The sequence below is a fragment of the Equus asinus genome, chromosome 17 (genome assembly GCF_041296235.1).
Source record: "Equus asinus isolate D_3611 breed Donkey chromosome 17, EquAss-T2T_v2, whole genome shotgun sequence".
NCBI classification, from domain to species: Eukaryota; Metazoa; Chordata; class Mammalia; order Perissodactyla; family Equidae; genus Equus; species Equus asinus.
This window is the reverse complement of record NC_091806.1, coordinates 14,344,997-14,367,296: the sequence shown is the minus strand read 5'-3', so window position 1 is coordinate 14,367,296 and position 22,300 is coordinate 14,344,997. Positions and strand designations below refer to the sequence as shown.

At 36.8% G+C, this 22,300-nt stretch overlaps 1 pseudogene; it reads right to left on the bottom strand.

Moving 5' to 3' along the window:
* Positions 1 to 18,190: 18,190 nt before the first annotated feature.
* On the bottom strand, positions 18,191 to 19,125 carry LOC139040875 (olfactory receptor 8J1-like; annotated as a pseudogene).
* Positions 19,126 to 22,300: the final 3,175 nt, after the last annotated feature.

The following is a 22,300-nucleotide window of genomic DNA, read 5'->3' as shown; positions in this document are numbered from 1 at the left end:
CTCCATTGCCTCCCTTTTCAAATATATCAACTATCGGCCAAAACAAATGCTTCAAAATTATATCAGCTCCTCTATTTCTGCTGAAATCAAGTTTGTTGCTGGTTATATATTTTATTATAAATTGCAGTAATAAATTTTAAGTAGCAAACATTTTAAATCACAAGTATGTATCCATCCTCTAATTTTCTCTTTCAAAACTCCATATGGAATTGTTTGCCAATGTCTATTAATACTTTCCAGCCTTAAGCATCCCCATCTTCTATTTTCTCAGGCCAAGCTTTCATTAACATAGTCATTAACAATTTATCCTTCTTGGTCTCCATGCCATGAATCTCTCTGATTTGCTGGTAGGCAAATGACAGTCATTAAAGATTTTGGAGTAATCAAGTTATGTAATCAGAGATTTTTTTTAGGATAATTGAAATAGTCTTTAGCCTCATTTTCAGTTCTTTCCACATTCAGGTCCATATCACCTTTCCAGTCATACTACCCTACCAGGCACATATTGAACATACATTTTCATCTCTGACCCTCCATGTCCTTACTTATACTAATTTCTCTGAGATTACACCACTTATTTGTCAGAGGTGGCATATTATCTACAAGAAATTTGCCCACCACGTGTAGCAGTGGCCCCAGGTGATCAGAAACTGAAAATGAACATTGTGTCAAATGAGGCAAACAAACTTGATTTTAGATTACTTGAGAATATCATTCCTGCTCATACCCTAGTCATTTACAATCTTCTTATGAATACAAACGAGTAAAGAGAGGGTAAAAAGATGCATGAGTTTAATTTAAATTTGCACAGATATTTTATGGCTAATGAGTAATAATATTAGCTTTAAAAATGTATATAGACATAGTTTCTACGTATTTAGAATTTTATGATAAGGTAGAATATAAAGAAAATAAATTTATTTTTGAACATCCACTTTAGTGGAACTAAAAGCAACTCAGGAAATGAACATTTTCTTCTCGGTTTTATTTCCTCCTAGAGAATGTTATAGAGCTTGTGTTCTTTCAAACCAGAAATCTAAGGGTCTGCGTTTTTTTTTGTGTGTGTGAGACAGCTAACATCCATTGCCAATCCTCCTTTTTTTGCCTGAGGAGGACTGTCGCTGAGCTAACGTCTGTGCCAAACTTCCTCTATTTTGTATGTGGGATGCTTCCACAGCATGGCTTGATGAGTGGTGCTAGGTCCACACCTGGGATCCAAACCTGTGAACCTTAGGCCACAGAAGTGGAGCACACAAACTTAACCACCACGCCACTGGGCTAGCCCTGGGTCTGCATTCTTTAAAGTCTTGCTCCTGCTTATGCAGTGAGTTTCCTCAAATAGAAGTCCTTTTTTTTTGAAATCTTTTCAAATAAAATGTTGGCAGATTATTTTAACATTAGATATATGATTTATCTAAACATTTCATTATTACATTGATTACTTATTGTGCTTCTGTATATATATTTTCCCTTTGTTTTAAGAGTTAATGGAAAATTATCCTGAGAAAATTTATGGTCTAGAATTATGTTCTCAAACAGGAGCACCTTTTGGAGTTCAGGTAGATATGTATCCAGTTTTCTTTCACAAGATATTCTGTAACACATGGTGTTTTCATTTCAGCTAACATTGCAGAAAGAAAACTATGATATGAACAAACTCAGTGAGCAAAACTCCATCATTTCACTAGTAACATAATTTAAGTACATAAGACATAATGCCAGTTCTAATTTGGATCATATTTGACACCCTGTGTTAATGAAAACAGTTATAAATCTTGGAAACAAACCTTAAACACTCTGCTATTTGGTTGCATATAATACCCAGTGTCTTCCAAAATGAAAAAGAAGTGGCTCATTTTAAGGTACAGTTTTGGATCTTGTAAAGGCCATTATACAAAAATATAAATATTTTTTACCCACCTGTAATGGAGAATCGGCCACGGGTTCTTAGGGAGAATCTCTACATTGCTGTGGCAATGAGAGTTGCTGGGGCTCTATAAACATTTGAGACGCAAACTCTGAAGCACAGGTGCTTCTAGGATCCACAAATTGCCTTTTACATCCTTGGGGAAGATGCCACCTGGGGTTGATTCCTTAACAAGGTCACTTACTAGAAGTTCAACCAGAAACTCCTTGAGTCTTTGTTGCAATTTGGGCCTATATTGTCGAAGTGAACTCAACTCTATGACAGCTAAGGAGCATGGTGATGAAAGTGTGTCTCCCAAAGTAACTCATTTGCATTCAGAGATTCATTATTGAAAAATGTAGCATTGAAGAGCCAGAAACCAATGTTTTAGTAGTGAAACTAGAACAAACTATTTATAGATAGTTTTTTATTATGACACTATGTCTGCTGTTTTTTCCCCACTTTTACTTCAAAGAATACATTTAGCATAGTCACTATTTTAAGGAATGAGATAAGTGGATGTTAACAGGAGGGTATGTCCTCTAAAAACAATCCTTGGGTAATAGAATTATTTTACTCTCTTCTTTATGATTGTATTTCAGGTGAGAAAAGGTAGGTAATTAGTAGAGAAGAGTCAAAGATAATATTTAAAAATGGAACTCTGTGTCATATCTATAAATTCCTGTCACACAAATAATTTTTTTACACACTGAATAGTGTAGATATTTTGTACGCATATACTGACTACTAGAATTATGTACCATTTCAATTTTACTATATGTGCTACTAAAGCAAGCCCGTGACTAACAGAATTATGTAGAAAGCAAATTGCCCTGAGGCAATTCTATTCTTTAGGGCTTAAGTTCTATTTTCAGCAATACTTATTTTTTTTTTTGTCATAAGACATTCCCCTATAGGCCTTAAATTTAAGGCTGGAAGTTGAGATATTTGGCACAAAGTCATTTATGAAAAGTGTAAATGTATGCACATGAGAGTAATGCATATTTTGTAAGAACAGAGAACATAAAGAGAATCACATTGAATACATTTGGATGGTTACCTGATGGTGGTAGAGGGAACTGGATACAGAAATAAAGAGGAAGAATGTATCAATTTGCCAGTGGTACCATAACAAAATACCCCAGGCTAGGTAGCTTTAACAACAGAAATATATTTTGTCAACTCTGGAGTCTAGAAGGCCAAGATCAAGGGGTTGGCAAGTTTGGTTTCTTCTGAGGCCTCTCCTTGGATCACGGATGGCCGCCTTTTGCTATGTCTTCATATGTTCATTGCTGGGTCTGTACTTGTATGGCATCTCTCTCTGTGTCATAATCTCCTCTTTGTATAAGACACCAAACATGGTGGATTAAGATGCCACGTTAATGACCTCATTTTAACTTGATTACCTCTTTAAAGGCTCTATTTCCAAGTGCAGTCACATTCTGAAATATAGGGGTTTAGGGCTTCTACACATGAATTTTGGTGGGACACAATTCAGCTCATAACAAATTGGAACAAAAAATAAGTTAAGAAAAGAGAAGAGACTTGTCTGACCCAATGATGATAAAGTGTCATGAACTGAGGAATGTAATTTATCAAAATCTCTTGTCTTAGGTCCAAAAATAGTTGAACATGCATATCTTCTTTGGACAGAAAACTTGCTCCTGGAAAACTGTTCTGCAGAAGTAATACAAGTTATTTAAAATATATAAAATTCCTCACAAGAATATTATTAATAAGGTATAATACTGAAAACTAAATAGATAGTTTTGAAATTTATCAAGTAAATTATATACATAATTTAGCATAATTTTATATATCCTTTACAAGTTTATCTACATGAATTGTATGGAAATTCATGGAATACTTAATAGAAACAAATTAAAAATACCATTTAAAAGGTCAAATTGTATTGATTTTGCTTAAAACAGCAAATTTTAAGGTGTATTTTGGGTATAATAAAATGCCAACAGAGCTTGGATGACATTTAAAAAGTGAAGATTCCAGTGTGTTAATACAGCTCCCAGGTAGAGAGTATTTCCATCACTCAACATGTCCTTCAATGTCTCTCTGCAGTAAATTGCCCCACATTGTATCCCAGGCCATAATTACTGTAATTTCTATCACCATAGATTCAATTTACTACTTCAGAACTTCAAATGAATGGAATGATAAAGTATGTTTCTGTCTAGTTATTTTGTTTTACTTAATGCTATTGACATTCATCCATCCTTTTGCAAGTCTGAGCAGTTCACTCCATTTTATTGCTGGCAATATTCCATTTTATTTATATGTCATAATTCATCTTGTATCTGTTGATGGACAGCTGAAAAATTTCCATTTTTTACACATAAAGCTATCAACATTTTAGCATTCATTAACAAATGATTGTATACTAAAAACACTACATAGTTTCATTCTTTCCTATTGTTTAGTGAATCTCTGAGTTCCCATACCTAATTTTAGGAAATAAAAAGATTTCAAAAGACTGCATGGTTCCTTGCTACTAAAGCATCTGTTCTAGCTGTCCTTTATTAACCTAGGGCCATTCATAAGTAATTTTGTAATAAATTAAAGTAAACAAGAGACAATACAAAGTACCAACTAATGGCTTTGTCACAATGTTAGTGCAACTGATAAAAGAAAACTTTTATCTGAGATACCTCATATTTCTTCTCCCTAAATTCCAGAGAGTTTACAAGAAAACCCTTTGGATAATGTAATTAGTAAGGGAATTCATAAAAGACAGTTTATAGACCAAGAGTTTCCTTTACTAGTGTCTCTGTTCTCACAGATATTTGTTCAACGGGTGAAGACATTCCTGTGAAAGAAAGGATTAAGAGAGGGTTTTATTGATTTTATTCTCCTCTTTATGGTGGAGAAATCAAAATTGCTAAATAGTGTGTGGGTGTCCAGTATGATTATTTCAATAATTGTACAATAATGTACAATAATGATGACACCCTATGGCCATGGGGAAGTAGCAAAGAGTTTTAATGACTTGCCTAGGCTCACTCAGCTGGTTGGTGTTGGAACAAGACTCCTAAATGGTCACTCTTTGTTTTGTCATTTCAAAGGGTCCTGTTTCCCACTATAGAATCATCTCCAAATCTCCATCTGGATCACTACACTCTAGCCACATTGGCATTCTAGCAGCATTTAAAACATGCCAATCATTTTGTAGTCTCAAAGTTCGCACACATATCTTAGGTCCTCTCATTATTTGAGATGCACTAATTTCTTTCAATTTTGTCTTCTGCTCTACTCTGTTCTAGGCTATTCCTCAAGGGATTCCTGGTTAAGATTCACTAAATTTGAAATATGCTAATGGTGAGTAAGCACATTTTAAGAAACTCCTCTCTAGACTCCTCTCCTCTTCATAAACATAAATATCCTTTGGATAACTATCTTGAAGCATCTTCTCCCATGCTCCATGACATTTCCTTCACTGATTTTCTGACATAAAATGTAGTAATCTCCTTACTCTTAGGACAAGTACCAACTATTTTTATTCTGTATTTCTATTAAGAGAAAACATGAAATTCTTTTTTATCTCCCTTTTCCTTAAAATAGACAGCTATATAAGAAAATTTCTGTTATAAATTTGTTAAAATGATTAATATCCACAAGGAACGTATCTGTTGGGTAAATCTATTACACAGTTTTCTGTTAAAGAAACATCCAACTATCATAGTAGTGTACTCCTGTATAATGGGGTGAGGTGCTGCAGGAGATTATAGCAGCATTCTTGCTAGGCTTTAAGCCTAGGAAAAATAAATCCAAAATGGGTGACTGGGAGATTTGTGATCTGATACCAGATTGTTTATGCCTTGGAGTCAAAGGCCGGAAGGGAATATCTTATGGAGCATGAACGCAGGGGACTTAGGAATGCCAGGCCCTTGCAGGAACGGAACACTGCCTGCATAACTTGCTGATTGTTCTTAAAATATTCCCAAGGGAATGACCTGGGATGGGCTAGTGTGCTTCAGGGGGATGAAGAATAGAACCTTTGGACTTTGGCTTGCGTGTCCCTGCAGGCATTAGTTCCTGCTATTGTACATGCTTGAGATTCTTTACCTGCAAATAAATATGTGGCAATCCGAGGGACCTCACCTCATTCCTTGAGGCTGATGGTCCCTGTCCCATTGAATAATATAGATTGTGTTCTGTCTATTAATTCCATCCACCCCTTTTCGGCTGGCTGCCTAGCTGGTCTCGGTAGCAGTGCGGAGCAAATTATTACATTTCTTTTCACGTGATATGCATAGACACTAAAAATTTCAATGAAGTGTATAATGTGTCCAATACTTAAAAGTGACAGCCTGACAAAATTCTATGAGTTATGACCAGGATAGGAATTATATAGGCAGAAACTATATGTTTGAGTTATTAAATAATTATTCTATGAATATACAATGCCTATTTTTCTTTCATTAAATAACTTTGCAGATGAATCTACTACAATTGGTCAAATTTCCCACCTCTGTTTGTGTCTTGCTATAAAATGCATGACTTAAGGCCAGATGTTAGATGAATGAACAACCATGGTACTTAACCACAGGAGCATGGTTAGTGTTCTGAAAGAAGGCTATTTGCTCTTTATAACTGTTATATATATTTTTCCAGAATTAAATTTTATTGCCTAATAATTTTTAGCCTAAAATAAAATATCAATGTAATAGTTAATAGAAGATAACTCATAGGGGACATTCTATTGAGAGTCATGTAAAACTAATAACATAACTTTTCATACAGGAGTTTAGAAACTTTATATAATGAATCATCCATAAATTTCCCCTGATGGATTTGCTGAATATTAGGTTCATAGTTCATAGGTTTATTTAGAATTGTACAAGTGTAAGTGCCCACATGCAACTCACAGCTTAGGTTACAATATTACACAAATTTGCTCCCTTGTCAGAAACAAGATTAATAGTGTGTAGTGTCATCAATAAACAGAAGACCTCCCAGGAGCTCTTTAAGGAAGTTACAAATTTCTCATCATTTCTGTGAGACAGTACCATTGGGGCATTGCCGTTTATCTTAAAATCCCTACTGGGTTATCACATTGAATTAATTTGTGAGAATATATTATGGTACTTAGAGACCTTTCATACTTAAGGACTGATTATGACAAAAATGGAAAAATTAAATTCTTGGAGTCCCAAATGTGGCAGTGAAATTGATTTAAATAATATACATGATATCAAAATTTAGATCAGAAACATACTTTTCAGAGTTCAATTTTCCAATAGAAGTGTTACTGAAGATAAAATAAACCTTGAAATTTCAAAAAGAACAACCTTCTCCAAGAAATAAGAACCGTCAAATTTCCTATTTTCCCAGCAATCAGAATTCTCCTTTTCCTTTTAGGTTTTTTAATGCCTGATAGTGTTTAGAGCAGTAATGGGATTCTGTGAGGGTGACCCAGGGAGCATTGCAGAGTGACTGAGAGAAGGATGTCAGGAAAAACGTGTAAGACAGACAATTCAGCAAAGCTTTGTTCCTCCCACTTCAATCAACCAGAGCAGTATGCTGATTAGTATCTTTTCTTTAGGATTAACTTGGGAACAGAAGAGTTCTGTGAAAAATAAATGAATAATAAACAAACCATATTTCTAGCATAATATCATAATTATGCCCAAGAGAAAACACAAGCCTAGAGAGAATAAAGTAATAAATTTCCAAAATGTCATTCAGTATGTGGTTCTATCAGGGGTCAAACCCATGCTTCCTGATGGACCAATCTGTTCGTTTGCCTTTGTTTTTCCAGAATAAATAGATGCCAAGTCTTTGCACTAGAGAACAAACTAGAACTGGCTACGCATGTTGGTGCATTGTTCACATTTTTATCTTTGAAATAGAAGTCCATTTACTGACAGGAGTGAAGCTGGGAATGCCACAGTAAGAGGCAGGCCCCTGAATGATTTGGTGAGTGTCACATATTTTTGTTGTTGTTCTTAAGAAACTAAAGTATATCCTTTACTCAGATTTTCTTAGTTTTTCCCCAAAGACCTTTTTCTGATTCAGGATCACATCCAGGATAGAACATGACATTTGGTTCTCATGTTTTCTTAGTCTCCTCTTGGCTGTCAGAGTTTCTCAGATTTTTCTTGTTTTTTATGATGTTGACATTTTTGAGGAGTACTGATCAAGTGTTTTCTGAAATGTCCCTCAGTTGGGCTTTTTCTGATGTTTTTCTCATGATGATATTGGGGTAATGAGTTTTGGGGAGGCAAACTATGGTAGTGGATTGACACACTCATCACATGGTAACAAGAGTACATATTATCAATGTGACTTATCACTGCTGATGGTAATCTTGATCACCTCGCCTGAGGGAGAGTTTGTCAGGTTTCTCTGCTATAAAGTTACTTCTCTCTCATTTCCATACTGTACTTTTTGGAAAGGAGTCACTGTGTGCAGCTTACATACAAGGAGTGGAGGGTTCTGCTCCACCTCTTTGAGGGTGGAGTATCTACATAAATTATTGAGAATTCTGCCTGTGGGATCTGACTATTTGCCACTATTAGTAGTTTAGTCAATCATTTATTTATATCAGTATGTTGTCATGGAAACATTTCATACTTGAGATAATAATTCAGCTCTAAAATTCTACTTTATTTTGTAACTCATATTGTTTTGGCTTGGCCATGGGAAAAATTTTCAACTGACTCCTCTGTTATTTTGACGTACCCCATTCCCTTTCTTTATTTTTTCCTTTCTTCCTTTCTTATTTCCTTCTTTCTTTCTTTCTTCTGTCTCTTTTCTTCTCTCTTTTCTTCTTTCTTTGTTTCCTTCCTTCTTATTTTCCTTCTTTCCTTCTTTCCTGCATTTTTTCCTTCTCTTGTTCCTCTCTTTCTTACCACTTCCTTACTTTCAGTGTCTATAATATGCTTTGGACTCATTCTGTAAATTTCCAGCCCATTCCTAAAATCAGTCAAGTCTCAAGAAAATTCTGGTTCCTTAAATTGAAGGGTGTTATTGGAATCTAATATCTTGGTGGTAGATGTATTTGTTGCTGGTGAGATGTCAAGCGTCTAAGCCTTGGCTAAGAGAGCAAAAAAATGTATATGTGTACACTAACTCATGTGGATATACATATCTATAACTATTTCTAGAAACTTCAGTGTTTGTATTAAGCTGTTCTTGCGTTCATGCTGATGTCTCTGACACTGATCCATTATCACATGGATCATTCTGGTTTCCTTTCATTGCTTTTATGTAAACTCCAACCATAACAGTGAAAAATTTGATCCCTAAAATCTGCCATACACCTACTTAATTGTTTAATTTCAGTATACATGTGTAATGTTTCCATAATTATTAAACAATATCCAAATGGGAACTTACATTATAACTAGAATACAGTGCTACATATGATTATTTTCACCTTTAGTCTTACATACTCCACTCATTTTTAATGTTTTCAGGTCAGCATATTTCACTCCAACCCCTTGAGGGAAATTGTTTCATACATTTTTAATTTGATAGATAGTTTTGTCTCTTTCTGCATTTCATTTTGAATTCCTCTGAACTCTTAAATGATTTATTTTAATGTTTGCATTCGTTAATATTTACACTTTGTCCCATAAATCTCTATGAGTATTTGAAAAGGCAATTTCACATATCTGCCATTACCATATCCTGCAGCACAACTTCGGTACTGCAAAAGATAGCCCCTGTGGGGAGAAGATCCAAGATGGCGCCGTGAGTAGTCCTCTTTGTCTCTCCCTCTTCGAGTCTACAATTATTTGGACACTCATCGCTTAACAAAGGATATCCAGATAGCGTCTCAGGACGTCTGAGAGACCCACGCGACTATACATTGGAAGGCGGACGGACTTCCCTCCGGGAGGAGGTGGAGATAGGTGAAAACTCTCCGACCCCGACTGAACAGCCTAGTAGCTGCAAGCGGCTTTCTTCCAACGGACGCCCCCAGAAGATCAACACACACCTAGGGCAGGAGCGAGCACACACCAGAGGAGCGACGGTGGAAACAGGTGACCAGAACCCTACCTAAACCCCCCGCAATTACTCCTAAACGCAGAGGGAAACTCTAGAGTTACACACTTGAGCCCGTGGGGAAAGTCTTGCCCCACCATTGGCGGGGAGATCCCGCCTGGTGTCCACGGGGCCCGGAGGGTCCCAGAGAGAATGACAGAGGGCATGGCAGCCCCCCAGCTGCCACTGCCTGCACGGCCAGGCAAGGGATTGCCAGAGATCTCGGAGAGGACTGGGGCTGGGTGAAGCTCCAGAGGCCGGCTCCGTGTCCCAGAGGGGAAGCCCCAGAGTTCCGCCTGGGCAGCAGACAAAACTCTCTGTCTGCCATTAGCGGAGGGGCGACGCCCAGCATCCACAACACCGGGAGGGTCCAGGAGAGGAGAATATCAGGCAGGGCAGCAGCTGACCAGCTACCACTGAAATCAGAATCTCCAGCTATCCCCCAGTCAGGGCAAAGGGCTCCCCGAGTTCCTGGGGAACAGGACTGGGGCTGGGTGGAGTTCCAGCGACCCGGCTCCGTAGCCTGGGGGGAAACCCTACAGGCTCACAGCAGCCTCAGTGAAAGCCTCTGCACAGCACTGGTAGAGCGCACCCATCCGGCAGCCACAAGGCTGGAAGACCCCAGGACAAAAGTAGCATAGCTAGGTGAGCTAACCACAGACTGTAGAAGATGCCAATAGCTCTGCTGCGACCCATAGTGGACAAGTGAGATTTTGTGGGTGCCGACAGTGACAGAGAAGCAAATATAAATGATCCTACCCCTGGCCGCTGGAAAAGCCCATAACACCGTTGCAGACCCCAAGGAGGGAGCATGTCTAGGTGGGTTGCAACAGTAGGCACCAGCAGCCTGAAGCCACCCCGTGATGGCCCCGATGGCAGAAGAGGGAATCCAAAGAACCACTGTGACTATGAGGAGGGGCCCAGGCCCAGTTAGCAACTGCGGATAGGGTTCCTGGTTGGTGCAGTATAAACAGCTGCTCCCCCACCACACCAGCAGAAACAAGTGGAAGGAGCAACTAATCTCTATCTCTATGCAGAGGCACAAATATACAACATCAAGCAATATGAAAAAATACATTAAATCTCCAGAACAGAAGGAAAACAACAAATACACAGACAACAATCCCAAAGAAAATGAAATGTATAACCTAAATGACGATGACTTCAAAACAGCCATCATTAAAATACTCAATGAGTTAAGAGAGAATTCAGATAGGCAACTCAACGAGTTCAGGAGGTATGTCACAAAAGAGTTTGATATGATAAAGAAGAACCAAACAGAAATACTGTAAATGAAGAACACAATAGAGGAGATTAAGAAAAATCTACATGCACTGAACAGTAGGGCCGATAATATGGAGGAAAGAATTAACAATTTGGAAGATGGGAATATAGAAATGCTGCAGGCAGAGGAGGAGAGAGAAGTAAGACTAAAAAGAAATGAAGAAACTCTCTGAGGATTATCAGACACAATTAGGAGATGCAACGCAAGGATAATAGGTATACCAGAGGAAGAAGAGAAGGAGAAAGGGGCAGAAAGCCTATTGAAAGAAATAATGGCTGAGAACTTCCCAAATCTGGTGAGAGAGATGGATCTTCAGGTGACAGAAGCCAATAGATCTCCAAACTTTATCAATGCAAGAAGACCAACTCCACGGCATATAGTAGTGAAGCTAGCAAAAGTCAATGACAAGGAGAAAATACTAAGGACAGCCAGGCAGAAGAAACTAACCTACAATGGAACCCCCATCAGGCTATCAGCAGATTTCTCAGCAGAAACTTTACAGGCTAGAAGAGAGTGGAATGATATATTCAAAAATCTGAAGGACAAAAACCTACAGCCGAGAATTCTCTACCCAGCGAAAATATACTTCAAATACGATGGAGAAATAAAAACTTTCCCAGATAAACAAAAATTAAGGGAGTTCATTGTCACAAAACCTCCTCTTCAGGAAATCCTCAGGAAAACCCTCATTCCTGAAAAATCAAAAAAAGGAAAGGGGCTACAAAACCAAGAGCAGAGGAGATAAGTAGAAGGACAACAACAGAGAGTAGCAACTCTTCATCAGAACAGATTAAACCATGGGATGAGAAACAAAGGAAATTGAAGAAAACTGGAAAACAAGATATAAAATGGTAGTGGTAGGCCCCCACATCTCAATAATCAGTCTAAATGTAAATGGATTGAACTCCCCAATCAAAAGACACAGAGTGGCAGGATGGATCAAAGAACAAGACCCAACAATATGCTGCCTCCAGGAAACACACCTCAGCCCCAAAGACAAACACAGACTCAGAGTGACGGGATGGAGAACAATACTCCAAGCTAATAAGGAACAAAAGAAAGCAGGTGTCGCTATACTAATATCAGACAAGGTAGACTTCAAAGCAAAACAGATAAAGAAAGACAAAGAGGGACAATACATAATGATAAAAGGGACTCTCCACGAAGAAGACATAACACTTATAAATATATATGCACCCAACACTGGAGCACGAAAATTTGTAAAGCAACTCTTAATAGAACTAAAAGAAGACATCAACAACAATAGAATAATAGTAGGGGACCTCAACACACCATTAACACCAATGGACAGAACATCCAGACAGAAAATCAACAAGGAAATAATAGAATTAAATGAAACATTAGACCAGATGGACTTAATAGATATATATAGAACACTTCATCCAAAAACAGCAGGTTACACATTCTTCTCAAGAGTACATGGAACATTCTCAAGGATTGACCATATTTTGGGAGACAAAGCAAACATCAATAAATACAAGAGAGTTGAAATAATATCAAGCATCTTTTCTGATCATAATCCTATGAAACTAGAAATCAACTACAAGAAAAAAGCAGAGAAGGGTGCAAAAATGTGGAGACTAAACGACACGATTTTGAACAAACAATGGATCATTGAAGAAATTAAAGAAGAAATCAAATATTATCTGGAGACAAATGAAAATGAGAACACGACATACCAAATCATCTGGGATGCAGCAAAAGCAGTCCTAAGAGGGAAATTCATCGCAATACAGGCTCACCTCGCTAAACAAGAAAAAGCTCACATAAGCAACCTCAAACGACACCTAACAGAACTAGAAAAAGAAGAACAAAGCCCAGAGTCAGTAGAAGGAGGGAAATAATAAAAATAAGAGCAGAAATAAAAGATATTGAAACAAAAAAGACAGTAGAAAGGATCAATGAAACAAAGAGTAGGTTCTTCGAAAAAAGTAACAAAATCAATAAACCTTTAGCCAGACTCACCATGCAAAGAAGAGAGAAATCTCAAATAAAATTAGGAATGAGAGAGGAGAAATCACACCAGATACCAATGAAATACAAGGGATCATACGAGAATACTATGAAAAAACTATATGCCAATAAATTGAACAACCTGGAAGAAATGGACAACTTCCTAGACTCCTACAACTTCCCCAAACTGAATCAGGAAGAAATGGAGAATCTGAATAGGCCAATCACAAGTAAGGAAATAGAAACAGTAATCAAAAACCTCCCCAAAAATAAGAGTCCAGGACCAGACGGCTTCTCTGGAGAATTCTACCAAACATTCAAAGAAGACTTAATACCTATTCTTCTCAAACTATTCCAGAAAATTGAGGAAGATGGAGTACTCCCTAACACATTCTATGAAGCCAACATCACTCTGATCTCCAAACCTGACAAGGACAACACAAAGAAGGAGAACTACAGGCCGATATCACTGATGAACATAGATGCAAAAATCCTCAACAAAATTCTGGCAAACTGAATACAGCAATACATCAAAAAGATTATACACCATGATCAAGTGGGATTTATACCAGGGACACAGGGATGGTTCAACATCTGCAAGTCAATCAACATGATACACTACATCAACAAAATGAAAAACAAAAACCACATGATCATCTCAATAGATGCAGAGAAAGCATTTGACAAGATCCAACACCCATTTATGGTAAAAACCCTCAATAAAATGGGTATAGAAGGAAACTACCTCAACATAATAAAGGCCATATATGACAAACCCACAGCCAACATCATACTCAGTGGACAAAAACTGAAACCCATCCCTCTGAGGACAGGAACAAGACAAGCGTGCCCACTTTCACCACTCCTATTCAACATGGTACTGGAGGTGTTGGCCAGAGCAATTCGGCAGGAAAAAGAAATAAAAGGAATCCAAATAGGTAATGAAGAAGTAAAACTCTCACTGTTTGCAGACGACATGATCTTATATATAGAAAACCCCAAAGAATCCATAGGAAAACTATTAGAAATAATCAACAACTACAGCAAAGTAGCAGGGTATAAAATCAACATACATAAATCAGTAGCATTTCTATACACTAACAATGAAGTAACAGAAAAAGAACTCAAGAACTCAATCCCATTCACAATCGCAACAAAAAGAATAAAATACCTTGGGATAAACTTAACCAAGGAAGTGAAGGATCTATACAATGAAAACTACAAGACTTTCTTGAAAGAAATTGACGATGACATAAAGAGATGGAAAGACATTCCATGCACATGGAATGGAAGAATAAACATAGTTAAAATGTCCATACTACCTAAAGCAATCTACAGATTCAATGCTATCCCAATCAGAATCCCAAGAACATTCTTCACAGAAATTGAACAAAGAATCCTAAAATTTATATGGGGCAACAAAAGACCGCGAATTGCTAAAGCAATCCTGAGCAAGAAAAACAAAGCCGGCAGAATCACAATCCCCGATTTCAAAACATACTACAAAGCTACAGTGATTAAAACAGCATGGTACTGGTACAAAAACAGGTCCACAGATCAATGGAACAGAATTGAAAGCCCAGAGATGAAACCACACATCTATGGACAGCGAATCTTCGACAAAGGAGCAGAGGGCCTACAATGGAGAAAAGAAAGTCTCTTCAACAAATGGTGCTGGGAAAACTGGACAGCCACATGCAAAAAATTGAAAATTGACCATTCTTTTTCACCACACACCAAAATAAACTCAAAATGGGTCAAAGACCTAAAGATTAGGCCGGAAACAATAAGTCTTCTAGAAGAGGATATAGGCAGTACACTCTTTGACATCAGTTTCAAAAGAATCTTTTTGGACACTATAACTCCTCAGTTGAAGGAAACAATAGAAAGAATAAACAAATGGGACTTCATCAGACTAAAGAGCTTCTTCAAGGCAATGGAAAACAGGATTGAAACAAAAAAACAGCTCACTAATTGGGAAAAAAATATTTACAAGCCACTTATCCGACAAAAGGTTAATCTCCATAATATACAAAGAACTCACACGGCTTAACAACAAAAAAACAAACAACCCGATCAAAAACTGTGCAGAGGACATGAACAGACATTTCTCAAAAGAAGATATAAATATGGCCAATAAACACATGAAAAGATGTTCATAATCGCTAATCATCAGGGAAATCCAAATCAAAACTACACTAAGATATCACCTTACACCAGTTAGATTGGCAAAAACATCCAAAACCAAGAGCGACAAATGTTGGAAAGGTTGTGGAGAAAAAGGAACCCTCATACACTGTTGGTGGGAATGCAAACTGGTACAGCCACTATGGAAAACAGTATGGAGATTTCTTAAAGAGTTAAAAATAGAAATACCCTATGACCCAGCCATCCCATTACTGGGTATCTATCCTAAGAACCTGAAATCAGAAATCTCAAGAGTCCGTTGCACCCCTATGTTCATCGCAGCATTATTTACAATAGCCAAGATGTGGAACCAACCTACATGCCCAGAAACTGATGATTGGATAAAGAGGATATGGTATATATACACAATGGAATACTACTCAGCCATAAAAAAGACAAAATTGGCCCATGCCCAGCAACGTGGATGGACCTCGAGGGCATTATGTTAAGCGAAATAAGCCAGTCAGAGAAAGACGAACTTTATATGATTCCACTCATAGGTGGAAGTTAACATATTGACAAGGAGATCTGATCGGTGGTTACCAGGGAAAACGGGGGGTGGGGGGAGGGCACAAAGGGCGATGAGGTGTACCCACAACATGACTAACAATAATGTACAACTGAAATCTCACAAGGTTGTAATCTATCATAACATTAATAAAAAAATAAATAAATAAAGGCTTGAGGATGAAAGAAAAAAAAAATAGCCCCTGTGCTTCACCTACTTAATCTTTTTACTTCACTACTGAGCCCCTGGCAACCACTGATCTGTTTACCATCTCTATAGTTTTTCCTTTTACATAATGTCATATAAAAAGAATATTGTTGTCTTTGCAGACTGGTTTCTTTCACTTAGCAACATGGATTGAAGATTCATCTATGTCTTTGTATAGCTGGGTAGTTCACTGTCTTTTATTGCTGAATAGTATTCTATTGTATGTATGCATCACAATTCGTTTATCCATTCATCCATAGAAGGACATTTGGTTGCTTCCAGTGTTTATCAACTATGAATGTAGCTGTAATAAACAAAATTTTATTTTGAGTAAATCAAATCATTTGGGTAGATACCTAGAATGTGGTTGTTGGGGCAGCCATGAATACCTACGGCTTTGCTGATAGACATGGGCTGATTTATTTGGCGTGGGGCTTTAAAAAGATCCCTTGCCCAGAGGTGTTTTGAAAAAATATATATGATTTCAGTGGTTTGTCTCTAAAAAGCCAAAGTTGTAGACAGTGTGTGGTCATAGTACTGGTTGGTATCACCAACAGAGCATCAGAACAGCTACAGATTTAATAGAGCACTCATGCTCAGTATCTTCCACCATTAAATAAATGCAAATTAAAACCACAGTGTGGTGCCACTACATATCCTCTAGAATGACTCTAATCAAAAGAACTGATGGTATTTATGCAAAGTGTTAGTGAGGATTTGAAGAAACTGGAACACTCATATTGAGTGTTTTAACATTCTCTCTCTAGATCCTATCTCTACTTGACGGTCCAAATGAAATCAAGTATATTTTCCAGGATGTTCTTCATGTACCAGGTACATGGCTAGCTTAGGGGTTCAAATTTTTTTTTCCCCTGAGGAAGATTCACCCTAAGCTAACATCTGTAGCCAATCTTCCTTTATTTTGTATGTGAGCTGCCGCCACAGCACAGCCACTGACAAGTGATGTAGGTCCATGCCCAGGAATCAAACCTACACCACTGAAGCAGAGCATACTGAACTTAACCACTAGGCCACGAGGGCAGGCCCAGGTTCAAATAATTTTAGTAAAATAATTTCAAAGATGGATTATTGTTCTTCTTTGGAAATGCCCAGTATGGTTACATTCACTACATAAATGATACACATTAATTTGCTATCACATTGGTTAACTCAGTTCTGATTTGATAATTCTGAGATAGAATATAGTCACCTTTATATATTCAAAGTTGTACAGTTTATTTTGCTGTACACTCACTGATCAAAATCTATCAGAAAACAGAATGAAAATTTTACAAATCAATTGAATTTTTCCTCTAATGATGTCAAGAACTTACACAAACATGGTCCAGTGAATGCTTAGTAGTATTGCAATAGAGTAAATTTATTAGACACACTAAAAAAGACTCAGAATAATGAGAAAGGAAAACTTTTACAAAATCCATGAAGTTTATCAATCAAAATGTACCAAGAAGGAAAGCATATTCAATGATGATACTCCCAGTCTTTCTTTAAAAAGTTGTATAAATTACTCAATTGATATAAAAACAAATTCAATTATATTTTAGCTGGTGTTCAGAATATAAGTTAATTGGTAGTATATATTTTTTCATTCAAATATGACATTAAAAAAGAGTTAAGGAGTTTTATTTTAAACCTATTTGTCAGTTTAATTTTGCTAACTTCACTTTAAGAAAGTTTTTAGCCATCTGCAACAACAGTTTTTCAAAGTTCATTGACTAAACATACCCAGGAATAAAAAAGAAGCCAAAGAATCAGAAAGATGGACTTACTTCTCTAATCCATATTCTGTTACTCGGTTTTAACTCATTTAATTTTTTTCAACTTATATCTCTCCTGACTGTTGGAACTTTTTCTATCAATCTACCTACCTGCATACTCTTTGGCAAAGTCAGTGAACAATGCTTTGTTTCTGTATTAACCTCATAACTCCTAGAGCTTCAGTTTATTTTTTAATTCACTGCTTTCTAAATCCTGGCCCCTTTAATTCCCAGGATTATGTGCTTGTAAAGTAAGTAGGTCAGTCACCTAACCTTTATTTTCTCTGACATAATGGCAGCCTTTCTTAACCTTCTCTTCATTTACCTATATAGTCCTAAAATCATATTGATGTCAAATAGCATGAATTTGCCAGAAATCTCTTCAAGGCAGCCTTCACGTCCTTATTTCGAAGGCTGTAGATCATGGGATTCATCATGGGGATCACCACTGTATAGAATATGGAAGCCATTTTATCAGTATCCATTGAATGGTTAGTTTGAGGCTGTACATACATGAATAGCATTGTTCCCTAGAAAACCGTGACTGCCATCATATGTGAAGCACATGTGGAAAAGGCTTTTTTTCTTCCCTCTGATGAGTGTATCCTTAGAATGGACAAAACAATGTAGAAATAAGATACTACAACTATAACAATGGAAAAAAAATTTGTAGCTGCAAATATGAAAACTACTGTTTCTGGAAAGTAAATCTCAGAGCAGGACAATGCTAACAGAGGGACAATGTCACAGAAAAAATGATTGATTACATTGGAAGAGCAATAAGACACAGAGAATACAGAAGATGAAGCCACCACAGCTGTGGAAAAGCTGTGGTGAGGGATACCAGCAGAAGGCAGATCCGCCGAGATACCACCACCATGTAGAGCAGAGGATTATAGATGGCCACATAGCGGTCATAGGCCATCACAGCTAACATGAAGACCTCAGCTACAATGAAAACCAAGATCACCCCCAGTTGGGTAGCACATTCATAATAAAAGGTGGTTTTCTTCTTTGATAAAAAATTGATGAGCATTTTAGGGGCAATAACAGCAGAATTACCAAAATTAATGATAGCCAAATGTCGGAGCAAAAAATACATAGGGGTCTGAAGTCCAGAGTCAACACTGGTGAGAGTGATGATGCTCAGATTTCCTGCCACAGTCAGTCCATAGATGACCAGGAAAACAAAGAAGAGTGGAATCTGGAGTTCTGGACGGTCTGAGACACCTGTGAGAATAAACTCAGTGACCCGAGTGAAATTTTCAGGAGCCATGTAAGAGTTTGGAAATTCATCTGTTTGGAGAAGGAAAGGAGAAGTGGTTACTAACTTTTAGGAATTCTTTCCTAGAACTGCCATTAGATGGCAAGGGAAATTCCTTGGGTGAGAATTCCTACAATCATTTACTAATCTAACTGTTATTAAAGTTGTTTCCAGGTCTAATATATAAACCTTGCCCCCATTTGGGAGAAAGAAAAAGTAAATGTGGTAAATTAACTAGATTATTTAGCATTATACATATTTGGAGGATTTACTTCCTCACAATTTCATTAAATTATGAATAACTTACTGGCTTGCAAACAATAGAAGCCATGATTCATTTCTTATGTCTCTTACACTGAGGTGAGAAAGACTTGAGGAATTGAGTGCTCCGAATAATTCAAAGTTGCTTTGTGATTCTTAATTGAGATTTCTTGCTTTTTCTCAAGAATACACGATTTAGCCACAATCCTGCTCCATTTGCTTTATTTGACCTTTCTATAACTTCTATTCCATGTACATTGAACTTGAAGTTCTACCATCCATGTCTGTTAACTGCTTTTTTCAGACACAAATGCATAGAGATATGTCCTCAGATGTATTTCTCAGTTTGCTGATTCTCTTTTCAGCTTAAAAAAAAAATTTGTGAAAATATTATCATTTTTGCAATTCCATCACACTATGCTTTACTGGATTCAACTTCCAATTCCTTCCTTCTCATAACTCTTTTCCTTCTTGCCCCACAAGTTGATGGAGTTCCTCATATTATTTCCACTATGTTTTTGTTTTAATCAGTATTTTTATTTATAGAATTTTAAAACATTATTTAAAAAATTTATGGAATATACTTGCCCTTAATTTTCAGTTGACATTTCTGATATTTTTTCACATTTTTATATTTTTCATTATTGCCATAATATTAAACATCCTTATTTGTATAGAGTTTCTATGATAATTACATTGCATATATTTGCCAAAGAATCAGCATGCTATTATAATATGATCAAATATTTTTCTAGAGATTTTTCTTTCTAGGATGGTCACCTGCTCCTAACTAGGCCTATTTGAGTCACTTCCCAATCACAATTGACGGTTCCAATGGGAGGCACCTGGCCTAAAGAGTGTCCTGTCATAGTCTTTTATCTGAAGATTTGTAGTTCAGTTGCAGAGTGTCAAGCCTATATCAGTGTTTAACATAAGATCTCTCCTTTCACAAAAATGTAAATATACATACACACAAAATAATAACAATAAATAAAGAGTCAAAAGGAAACTTTTGGAGATGGGGATATGTTTATGGCATAGACTATGCTGATGGTTTCAAGGGGGCACACTTATCTCTAAACTCATCGAGTTGTATACATTAAATGTGTTCAGCTTTTTGTATGTCATTCTTACTTGTATAAAGCTTTTTTAAAAAAGACTATGTATCATGAATGCCTAAATTGTGAAAGCCCAGAGTTACTGACATTATCTGTCCTAAAAAAAGAACAGAATAGAAATAAAAATAGACAACTATTCTGCAGTGAGATAAAAGAATGAAGCAACAGTACAAAAAGATTCAGAGACATAAGACTAAAATAGCTTTTAACATTGTCGAGTATATGATACCAGGTTGTTTCCAACACCAAACATCTTTCTTTCACTAACTTTCTTTGAATCATCCTCCTATTTATTTATTTACCAAGTATTTGTTGATTTCCCACTTGTGCCAGGCAATGCTCAGGTTACAGATAATTATTCATTCCTTACCTCATGGACCTTCTACTTTAGTCATAAGGAAGACCCAAGAAGCTGGTAACAAAACACATAAGCAGATGATTGTAAATTGTAGTAACCAAAATAAGAAAATTTAACAAAAAAATGCATCAGGATAACCTGGGAGAATTATTTCACATGCCGTGTTAAGGGAAGTCCTGTCTGAGAGGGTGATTTGTGAGCTGAAACCTGAAAAATGGGATGGAAACAGCTATTTAATGAATCATAGGAAGATAATTTCAAGTTTCCAGGCTGTAGTGGATTTCTTGAAAATGCTGTTCCACAGTAGAAAAGAAGTTAAGGTTTTTGGTTTGTTTGGTTTTGAGGGGAAATTTAATGGAGTACAGTGTCACTGGATAATAATGAGGAAGCACAGCATTACTAGAATCAGATAATGTAGGTCACAATAAATATTTGGATTTTATTTTAAGTAAATTGTAAGGCAGTCACAAGTTTTAAGGTGGGTGAACATGATCAGCTTTAAGCTTTAAAAAGATTTATCTTGCTGTTATGATGATAATGAATTATAGGATTAAAGGGGTTGAAATCATGAATGAAAGTGAAAAAAAGGTGAGTCAAGCAGTTCTTATAGGATTCCTCATGTAAGATAATGTTGATTTGGGCCAAAGTGGAGAAGCTGGTGATAAGGAGAACAAGATACACTCAACAGTTGGGAGCAGAAAAAAGATTATGTATTCAATATAATTCATATTATGAATTATATGAGAGAGTTATGAGGGAATGACAGATGAGGGTAGATCAAGAAAGACTAATGATTTTTTTGCAAATGGGTCAATAGTCATGAATTTTTTTGCATATTAGAGGGTATGATTTAAAATGGAGTGATCAAAGTGATATTTTGAACATGTTAAGTTTTCAGTGCTAATGAGATATTTAAATAATCATTTAGGCCAGCTAATATTCATGTCTGGAGCGCATAGGATTGGTTACGCTTGCAAACTTAAGAAACCTCAACCTAGATGCTATACTATATATTTTTAATCTATTTCAACATCTTTTTTAAAATTTGCAACAAAAATTCCTAATATGTTCCTCAATCAAACTGCATTCTCTTCTACTGAGGGACAACCCTCTGTTTTGAGATTGTAGCTTTCCTTTTGTCCGCAAACACTAGGCTGCATGATATCACTTCTGTGTCTCCTCCTATGCCTCTTTCTCATCTTGCCTTCTCTGTGTTTACGATTTGTTTTTGTGTGAGGAAGATTGGCCCAGAAGTAACATCTGTTGCCAATTTTCCTCTTTGTTGCTGGAGGAAGATTGGCCCCGAGTTAACATCTATGCTGATCATCCTCTATTTTTTCTATGTGGGATGCTGCCACAGCATGGCTTGATGAGCAGTGTGTAGGTCCATGCCCAGAATCCAAACCCGTAAACCCAGGGCCACCAAAGCAAAGCATGTGAACTTCACCCC